The following is an 11,166-nucleotide window of genomic DNA, read 5'->3' as shown; positions in this document are numbered from 1 at the left end:
TCCCCTCCATAGTAGATGGGTTCCGGTTTCTTCTAGATTGATTCCAGATTTTTTCCTGGTTTATATAGGCATGCAGCTGAGTGCTGCTATTGTCATAGTAAGTCAGTATAAGGAGCATCCCTATGCAAGCAGAAAAAAACCTATTTCAGGCAATGCAGCCTGGCTTCTCGTCTTTTTTTTTTTTTTTTTAAATTCTACCATGGGAGTGTTTGAGATCTCTCTAAATCCCTTAAAACCACCTTCTTTGCTCCTTTCTTTGTAGATGACTGCCTGGTTTGCTAGGACTGAGACCCTTGCTGTTCTAGGTGGCTCCTCATTCTACTCCCTTTGAAGTGCTTGCTCTTCAGGGAAACCTGTAACCCTCAGATCTGGTTTGGGAGTGCCAAGCTCCCCAAACAGCCTGACCCTTCTTCCTTTTGAGGTACTTTTCTCAGTCATGTTGCAGTTGCTCATCTGTGCTTCTTTGTGTCTTCCCACCATGCTATCTTTTTTTAAAGACTTCCATTAATTAATATAATGTATTATTAGTTTCAAAGGTAGAGGTCAGTGATTCATCAATCTTATATAACACCCAGGGCTCATTATATCACGTGCCCTCCTTAATGCCCATCACCCAGGTACCCTACCCTCTCCCCTCCAGTGACCCTCAGTTTGTTTCCTATGAATAGGAGTCTCATGGTTTATCTTCCGCTCTGATTTTGTCTTGTTTTATTTTTCCCTCCTTTCCATCATGATCCTGTTTTGTTTCTTAAATTCCATTTATGAGTGAGATCATATGATCATTGTCTTTCTCTGACTTATTTGCTTAGCATAATACCCTCTAGTTCTATCCATGTAGTCGGAAATGGCAAGATTCTTGATTTTTGTTTTTTAATGACTGATTAGTACTCTGTTATACAAGTATAGACCACATCTTTTTAATCCATTCATATGTTGATGGACATCTGGGTTCTTTCCATAGTTTGGCTATTGTGGACAGTGCTGCTGTAAGCATTAGGGTGCAGTTGCCCCTTAGGATCACTGTGTTTTTATCTTTGGGGTAGATTCCTAGTAGTGCAATTGCTGGGTTGTAGGGTAGCTCTATTTTCAACTGTTTGAGGGACCTCCATACTGTTTTCCAGAGTGGCTGTTCCAGCTTGCATTCCCACCAACACTGTAAGAGTGTAAGAGGGTTCCCCCTTTCTCCACATCCTCCTCCTCATCTGTCATTTCCTGACTTGTTAATTTTAGCCATTCTGACTGGTGTGAGGTGGGATCTTATTGAGATTTTGATTTGAAATATCCCTGATGCCAAGTGATGTGGAGAATTTTTTCATGTGTCTCTTGGCCATGTGTGTTGTCTTTGGAGAAATGTCTTGTTCATGTTTTCTGCCCATTTCTTGATTGGATTATTTGATTTTTGCATGTTGAGCTTGTTAAGTTCTTTATAGATGTTGGATACTAGCCCTTTATCTGGTAAGACATTTGCAAATACTGTCTCCCATTCTGTTGATTGTCTTTTGGTTTGTTGACTGTTAACCTTTGCTGTGCAAAAGCTTTTTATCTTGATGAAGTCCCAGAGTTCAGTTTTGCCTTTGTTTCTCTTGCCTTTGGAGATGTATCTAGCAAGAAGTTGCTGTTGCCAAGGTCATAGAGATTGCTGCCTGTATTCTCTTCTAGGATTTGATGGGTTCCTGTATCACATGTAGGTATTTTATTCACTTTAAGTCTCTTTTTGTGTATGGTATAAGGAAATGGTCCAGTTTCATTCTTCAGCTTGTGTCTGTCCAATTTTCCCACCACCATTTGTTGAAGAGACTATCTTTTTTCCATTGGATATTCTTCCCTGCTTTGTTGAAGATTAGTTGACCATAGAGTTAAGGGTACATTTCTGGGTTCTCTGTTCTGTTCGACCCATCATACTATCTTATATATCTTTGTTCTCTCTATTGATGACATGCAGTAGGTGCTTGATATGTAGGTTCCAAGTGTTTGTCTCTCCATTATCAGTGACCCATGTCAATGTGAGTTTCTTGCTATCCTTGATTAGACTTTTGTGCTCCCAAAGATTTTGAATTTGCCAGCCATTTAAGCATTAATATTTTATTAAAGTTTCAAATTTGAAATTCTAGTTTTTCCTTAAAACTTTAAACTCACAAACCTTATTATTCAATTTTAAACCTGTAAATGTTCATAGTCACAAGGAGTCTGGCTACAGTTTGGTCTCATTTAGTTAATTAAATTATCTTCAGCACTCTAGTGCATTAAAATAATTCTAATATTCTGTTTTCTTTTTTAAGACCTCATTTTCCTGACTAATAAAATTTTCCTAATTATTATAAATCTAATAAATGTATAATATGGTGAAGCTTCTCCTAAACCTTCCAGTATTGTAACAAATTTAGCAAAGTCCTGCCATACCTTTTAACTTGAAGTCACAGAATCACATTTACATTGGAATTGTGTTGATAATCTGCTAGCTATCCAATGTGCCAAACTTTCTCAAACATTATAAACATTTTAAATTTCAAGCACATACTGATATGACAGATTTATATTATTTCCATGAATTTCTAGATACTCCCAGGCTTAACAGATGTTTATCCACCAAACAAGTAATTCTACCATCAACCATTCTACTAGGTTTTGAGGTGAGGAGGTGCTGATGTTCAGGTGGATTTTTCTTAAAACCATGGGGGACATGTAGCCCTCTCTTTCATAGTTGCTATACCAGGGAGGTCTCTAAATCCACATGTCCACGTGGAACAGATGGTTTTACAAGTTGTCATCTGATAGATTCTGGATATATCTTCTTCAGTCTGATTTAGGTCTATAATCATCCATCTGGGTTGCTTCACTACTAGATTGGACATAACCAATCTATTTACTGCTTGATTATATTTCATTTTCTCTTCTCATTCCAATGTTTGTAGCTATTTAGATAATATGATTGTATTCTGTGTATTTCTGTAGTTCTGCTGACATAGTCTTTAATGACAGTTAATAATTGTTTTGCTATGAAGGACCCTTTTATTATCCTCTACCATGGATTTTGGAAGACTGAAAAAAGGGCAACATTTAATAAATGATAATTACTGATCGCTTTCTTTTGGCTGACCAAAGACAGATTTCACTTCCTATCAGAGCTTCTTATTTGCACGAGCTAATCAGTGCTACAAAATAGATTGATAGAATTCCAATCAAAAAGGAAAATTGTTTCTGTTTGTATGTTGCCTGATCAGTGCATGTGCCTAATATCTGTTAGGTGTATTGGCAAATGAAATCATTTCTCAGATACTTGTCGTTTCCTTTGTAGGTATCAGGTGAGGGACTGCAACTTGATCTTAAAAATTTGTCTGTTTTCCTTTCTTTCTTAAAGGTTGCTCATCCATTCTTTCCATCTTTTTGGGACCTTTCTTATTCATTGCCTTCACCCCTCACATCTCTTATTCCTCCTTTCACTATTCTCTTTGTTCGTAAGCATCTTGCTCTTGTTAAAGAAGGTCCTGATTGACTTTGCATTCTTGTGAGCATGTTCTAGTCTACTCTGATTTCTTGTTGTTGCTCTGCTTAATTGGCTTTTATGTTCTAGCATTACTCTACTTCTCTTCTTTCCTCTCTGACCAGTTCTTTGTCAATTTTGTTAATTCTTCTCATGGAGGCTGAGGGACAATAATGAGCACAGGTTTTGGAGTCGGGCATATCTGGATTTGAACCTCAGCTCTGTCCTCGACAGGTATGTGACCTTGGGCAGTGCCTGACTTTGCTGAGCTTCGGTTTCCTTCTCTGTAAATGAGGATGATAAGAACTCACTTATAAGTTGTTGTAACGATTAAATGTCTCAAGTGATGACTGGCATTTTATAGACTTTCTTCTCTTCATAGTGGTAATAATATGTATATTACCCAAACTTTACTGAGGCGTTGTCTTTTCTATGAAGCACTGAGTTTTCATTCTGTGTAGTAATTCCAAAATTTGTGTCAAACTCCTACTTCCTAGCCTCCAGACTCCTGTCTACTGGTGTGCTAATTATTTTCACCTGGATGCCCCATCTAATCCAAGATTCAACATTATTCAAGCAGTACTCACCCTGTGATTACTTGGTTAACAGAATCTGAATCCTCACAGGAGCTCTGAGGTTGGAGATTCCCGCCTTCCCTTTTTTCCTCCTCCATTCTATCCACCCAACCAGTGTGCACCACCCATTCTGTTATGGGCTATTCATTGTGCTTTGCACTTAGGATGCAGCAAAGAGCATAAAGGTCTGAAGCCTGGAGAGAAGGATGAGTTTTAAGGAAGTGTGATGGATGCTGTGATGGTGAACAGAGTGCAGAGGACAGAGAACCTTGACAGAGTTAGGATGAAATAGGGCCAAGTTAGTTAGTTTGTTTATTTACTGCCAGCATATAGCATAACACCCAATACTCATCCTGTCAAGTGCCCCCCCTCAGTGCCCGTCACCCAGTCACCCCATCCCCCCGCCCACCTCCCTGGCCACCACCCCTTGTTCATTTCCCAGAGTTAGGAGTCTCTCATGTTTTGTCACCCTCACTGATATTTCCCACTCATTTTCTCTCCTTTCCCCTTTATTCCCTTTCACTATTTTTTATATTCCCCAAATGGATGAAACCGTATAATGTTTGTCCTTCTCCAGTTGACTTACTTCACTCAGAGTAATACCCTCCAGTTCTATCCATGTTGAAGGAAATGGTGGCTATTTATCCTTTCTAATGGCTGAGTAATATTCCATTGTATACATAGACCACATCTTCTTTATTCATTCATCTTTCGATGGACACCGAGCCTCCTTCCACAGTTTGGCTATTGTGGACATGGCTGCTAGAAACATCGGGGTGCAGGTGTCCCGGCGTTTCATTGCATCTGAATCTTTGGGGTAAATCCCTAATAGTGCAATTGCTGGGTTGCAGGGCAGTTCTATTTTTAACTCTTTGAGGAACCTCCACACAGTCTTCCAGGTAGCTGTACTAGTTCACATTCCCACCAACAGTGCAAGAGGGTTCCCCTTTCTCCACATCCTCTCCAACATTTGTTGTTTCCTGCCTTGTTAATTTTCCCCATTCTCACTGGTGTGAGGTGGTATCTCATTGTGGTTTTGATTTGTATTTCCCTGATGGCAAGTGATGCGGAGCATTTTCTCATGTGCTTGTTGGCCATGTCTATGTCTTCCTCTGTGAGATTTCTCTTCATGTCTTTTGCCCATTTCATGATTTGATTGTTTGTTTCTTTGCTGTTGAATTTAATAAGTTCTTTATAGATCTTGGATACTAGCCCTTTATCTGATAGGTCATTTGCAAATATATTCTCCCATTCTTTAGGTTGTCTTTTAGTTTTGTTGACTGTTTCTTTTGCTGTGCAGAAGATTTTTATCTTGATTACGTTCCAATCATTCATTTTTGATTTTGTTTCCCTTGCCTTCATAGATGTATCTTGCAAGAAGTTGCTGTGTCCAAGTTCAAAAAGGGTGTTGCCTGTATTCTCCTCTAGGATTTGATGGAATCTTGTCTCACATTTAGATCTTTCATCCATTTTGAGTATATCTTTGTGTATGATGTAAGAGAATGGTCTAGTTTCATCCTTCTGTATGTGGATGTCCAATTTTCCTAGCACCATTTATTGAAGAGACTGTCCTTTTTCCAGTGGATAGTCTTTCCTGCTTTGTTGAATAATAGTTGACCATAGAGTTAAAGGCCCACTTCTGGATTCTCTATTCTGTTCCATTGATCCATGTGTCCGTTTTTGTGCAAGTACCACACTGTCTTGATGACCACAGCTTTGTAGTACAAATTGAAATCTGGCATTATGATGCCCCCGGATCTGGTTTTATTTTTCAATATTCCCCTGGCTATTCGGGATCTTTTCTGATTCCATACAAATCTTAAGATAATTTGTTCCAACTCTCTAAAGAAAGTCCATGGTATTTTGATAGGGATTGAATTAAATGTGTAAATTGCCCTGGGTAGCATAGACATTTTCACAATATTAATTCTTCCAATCCATGAGCACGGGATATTTTTCCATCTCTTTGTGTCTTCCTCAATTTCTTTCAGAAGTGTTCTGCAGTTTTTAGAGTATAGATCCTTTACCTCTTTGGTTAGGTTTATTCCTAGGTATCTTCTGCTTTTGGGTGCAATTGTAAATGGGATTGACTCCTTAATTTCTCTTTCTTCAGTTTCATTGTTATGAAATGCCACTGATTTCTGGACATTGATTTTGTATCCTGCCACAGGATACAAAATTGCTGTATGAGTTCTAGTAATCTTGGGGTGGAGACTTTTGGGTTTTCTATGTACAGTATTATGTCATCTGCAAAGAGGGAGAGTTTGACTTCTTCTTTGCCAATTTGAATGACTTTTATTTCTTTTTGTTGCCTGATTGCTGAGGCTAGGACTTCTAGTACCTTGTTGAATAGCAGTGGTGAGAGTGGGCATCCCTGTCCTGTTCCTGATCTTAGGGGAAAGGCTCCCAGTGTTTTCCCATTGAGAATGAGATTTGCTGTGGGCTTTTCATAGATGGCTTTTAGGATGCTCAGGAATGTTCCTTCTATCCCTACACTCTGAAGAGTTTTGATCAGGAATGGATGCTGTATTTTGCCAAATGCTTTCTCTGCATCTATTGAAAGGATCATATGGTTCTTGTTTTTTCTCTTGTTGATATGATCAATCACGTTGATTGCTTTATGAGTGTTGAACCAACCTTGCATCCTGGGGATAAATCCCACTTGGTCATGGTGAATAATCTTCTTAATGTACTATTGGATCCTATTGGCTAGTATCTTGTTGAGAATCTTTGCAGCTGTGTTCATCAGGGATATTGTTCTATAATTCTCCTTTTGGTGAGGTCTTTGGTTTTGGAATTAAGGTGATGCTGGTCTCATAGAACGAGTTTGGAAGTATTCCATCCCTTTCTATCTTTCTGAACAGCTTTAGTAGAATAGGTATTGTTTCTTCTTTAAATGTTTGATAGAATTACCCTGGGAAGCCATCTGGCCCTGGACTCTTGTGTCTTGGGAGGTTTTTGATGACTGCTTCAATTTCCTCCCTGGTTATTGGCCTGTTCAGGTTTTCTATTTCTTCCTGTTCCAGTTTTGGTAGTTTGTGGTTTTCCAGAAATGGGCCCATTTCTTCTAGATTGCCTAATTTATTGGCATAGAGCTGTTCATAATATGTTTTTAAAATTGTTTGTATTTCCTTGGTATTGGTTGTGATCTCTCCTTTTTCATTCATGATTTTATTAGAATCTTTTATCTTTGTTTTTTTTTATCTTTTGTTTTTAATAAGGCTGGCTAATGGTTTATCTATCTTATTAATTCTTTCAAAGAAGCAACTCCTGGTTTTGTTGATCTGTTCTACAGTTCTTCTGGTCTCTATTTTATTGAGTTCTTCTCTAATCTTTATTAACTCTCTTCTTCTGCTTGGTGTAGGTTTTATTTGTTGTTCTTTTTCAGTTCCTTTTGGTGCAAGGAAAGCTTGTGTATTTGAGTTCTTTCCAATTTTTTGAGGGATGCTATTGTGATGTATTTCTCTCTCAGGACTGCTTTTGCTGTATCCCAAAGATTTGAACGGTTGTATCTTCATTCTCATTAGTTTCCATAAATATTTTTAATTATTTTCTAATTTCCTGGTTGACCCTTTCATCTTTTAGCAGGATGCTCTTTAACCTCCACATGTTTGAATTTCTTCCAAATTTCTTCTTGTCATTGAGTTCAAGTTTCAAAGCATTATGGTCTGAAAATATGCAGGAGACATTCTCAGTCTTTTGGTATCAGTTAAGATCTGATTTGTGACCCGGTATGTGGTCTATTCTGGAGAAAGTTCCATGTACACTTGAGAAGAATGTGTATTCAGTTGAGTTTGGATGTAAAGTTCTGTAAATATCTGTGAAATCCATCTGGTCCAGTGTATCATTTAAAGCTCTTGTTTCTTTGGAGATATGCTTAGAAGATCTGTCATTTGCAGAAAGTGCCATGTTGAAGTCTCCCAGTATTAGTGTATTATTATCCAAGTATGTCTTTACTTTGGTTATTAATTGATTGATATACTTGGCAGCTCCCACATTAGGAGCATAAATATTCATGATTGTTAGGTCCTCTTGTTGGATAGATCTTTTAAGTATGATCTCGTGTCCCTCTTCATCTCTTACTACAGTCTTTGGGATAAACTTTAATTTATCTGATATGAGGATGGCTACCCCTGCTTTCTTTTGAGGACCATTTGAATGGTAAATGGTTCTCCAACCTTTAATTTTCAGGCTGGAGGTGTCCTTAGGTCTAAAATGAGCTCTTGTAGACAGCAAAAAGATGGGTCTTGCTGTTTTATCCAGTGTGAAACCCTGCATCTTTTGATGGGATCATTAAGCCTATTCACGTTCAGAGTTTAGTGTCATCAAAATCCCTGTTTTTGTGGACTATTTCTTTGGGCATCCTCTTTCTTTTACAGAGTCCCCCTTAATATTTCTTGCAGAGCTGGTTTGGTGGTCACATATTCTTTCCATTTCTGCCTATCTTGGAAGCTCTTTATCTCTCTTTCTATTCTGAATGAGAGCCTTGATGGATATAGTATTCTTGGCTGCATGTTCTTCTCATTTAGGACCCTGAATATATCCTGCCACCCCTTCTGATAGGACCAAGCTTAAATTTCTTCTTCCATCTCCATTTTCAATAGATCCTGTAAGTTCTACTTAGGAAATATCTTATTTCCATTGCTTTTTTCTCTGTTCCCATTACAACTATTTTTGTTAAGTCTTGATATTGCAGGCACATTGGCTAGGCTGGACATTCCTAAGAGTTTTCCAAATCTATCTCCAGCCCATCTTGTATAAGCAGCCACCAAAGTCTCTTCCTGAAGCCCATATCCGATTATATCTCTCTTGCTTAAAACTCTTTATTGGCTCCCCTTTCAGGATTCAGTGTAGAAAGCAGAGGCTCCTCTAGGTTTCCCAATCATGAAAGGATTTTTTTAAAAGATTTTATTTTTTTTATTCATGAGAGACACACACACAGAGAGAGAGAGAGAGAGAGAGAGAGAGAGAGAGAGGCAGAGACACAGGCAGAGGGAGAAGCAGGCTTCACGCAGGGAGCCTGATGTGGGACTCGATCCTGGGTCTCCAGGATCACACCCTATTCCGAAGGCAGCGCTAAACTGCTAAGCCACTGAGACTGCCCATGAAAGGATTTAACATGGGGGATTAGGGATTATAAAATTGGAGGAGGGTTAGAGGAGCAGTCACAGGAAGGATGCACCAAGGGTCTACCTGTAAGGTCTCTACTAAAAGTCTGGAGTTTTTATGTATTTGACAGAGAAAGTACAAGCAGGAGGAGCAGCAGGCAGAGGGAGAGGGAGATTGAGAAGTGGTAGGGGGCTAGATCCCAGGATCCTGGGATCATGACCTGAGCTGAAGACAGATGCTTAACTGACTGAGCCACCGGGTCCCCCTTAAATCTGGAGTTTAAGAACATCCAGCCATAGTTGTTCGTGGATCAAGAAGTCAGTGGTGCTATTGCCCATCAACTGCCTTTCCAACTGCCCAGGAGGATGATGTACCCCAGAATGGTGATGCGGGAAAACATCATGCCTCTATAATCTTACCAAAGTGAAAAGCAGCCAAAAGAGGTCAACAAAATGGTCTTTCTGGTTTCCACTTTCCAAAGCTCATGCAAATGCATCAAATTCATGGAACCTAATTCTCCTTCAGAGTCTTGGCTTCATGGAGTTGGGTAAATATAGGTTTTAATTTGCCAGCCTCTGTATGGGAAGGGAGACTAGAAAGAGGGAGGAATTAAGGGTGAGCAAGACACCCACATCATCCATTCCACCAGACTCTGCTTATACTGTAACAAATGCAACCTAATGTTAAAGCTGTGTGCAGTTTCATCCCTGCTCATCACATTTTGCTTAATCTCCTTCTTCTACCTGTGATGTCCGCCACTGGCAGATCCAAAAAAGATGCTTTTTGAATGTGTGAATGAACAAATGAATTCATTCATTCCTGACTCAGTTCTGTCTTACTTCTGGCCATGACTTTATTAGGTGTGGCCTTCATGGCTGGTCCTAACTGCTACCTGCAGAAAGCCTGCCATTTCTGAGGCCCAGCCAAATATGCCCTTCTCAGAAGGTCTTCTAAAATTCCCCTGTATCCCACCACAACCTTGTACCTGTATCCTAGAGCTTATCACTATCTGCCTGTGTTGCATTTAGCTATGTACTAGTATTTATCTTTTTAACCTACCATGTTGTGAACTTAAGGAGAACAGTGTTTTATTCACTGACACTGCACCTTTTCCCTCCTTGTTTCCCTTATGCTTTTCTGACCACCTCCTTTTCTCCAGACATAGCCACTCTAAGAACCTTCTTTTGTAAAGACTTTCCATTCACTTTTCTTATTTTCCTGTAATTGTAATTGAAACCTGACAATTTATAGATGTGGATAAATCTTTGTGGCTACCTTTCTCTTGTCCTGCATGGAGACCTGCATGCCAATTTTTTAATATCCTAACACATTTTTCCTGTGTTACTCCTAGGCAGTAATATAGAATAAACCTAAAAGGGGAAGAGTCTTAGAAGGAAAGAAAAAAAATTTAATTTCTTTTAAAATTTTTAGTGGAATTCACAATATGTTCAGTGTCCTGGTTTTCTAGGCCTTGTCAATAGAAACTGTATTAGTGGAACATTCCAGATATTATCACCTTCATTGTTGGGATTCTGAGGTAATAAAGACAGGGCCGTGTGATTTGTCTGTGTTTGTCACAGTGAATTTCTTAGAACTTGACTTCACTTTGCTTAGAGTATGGGGAATCCTCACTATTCTTTTAAAAAGTTCATTTTCTAGAAGTATCGATTTCATAAGACAACTGACATTTGTAAACAAACAAAAAATGACCCCATAGTCTTTAGGGAAAGTGAGGTTTTTTTTTTTCTTTTTTTGTACTTAAATACACTGCCTTAGAGCAGTTTTAGGTTCCCAACGAAACTGAGCACAGGTACAGAGGATTCACATATACATCTGTCCCTATACCCATTGCCTCCCCCATTATCAGCATACCTCACCACAGTGGTATGTCTCTTACAACTGGTGAACCTACATGAACACATTATCATCGTCCAAAATCCATAGGGAATGTGAGGGATCACTCTTGGCGTTATGTCTTTGTCAAAACCCATGAAATATATG

This window comes from Nyctereutes procyonoides, unplaced genomic scaffold, assembly GCF_905146905.1.
Source record: "Nyctereutes procyonoides isolate TBG_1078 unplaced genomic scaffold, NYPRO_anot_genome, whole genome shotgun sequence".
NCBI classification, from domain to species: domain Eukaryota; kingdom Metazoa; phylum Chordata; class Mammalia; order Carnivora; family Canidae; genus Nyctereutes; species Nyctereutes procyonoides.
The sequence above is the reverse complement of the archived record's forward strand: the minus strand, read 5'-3'. Positions refer to the sequence as shown.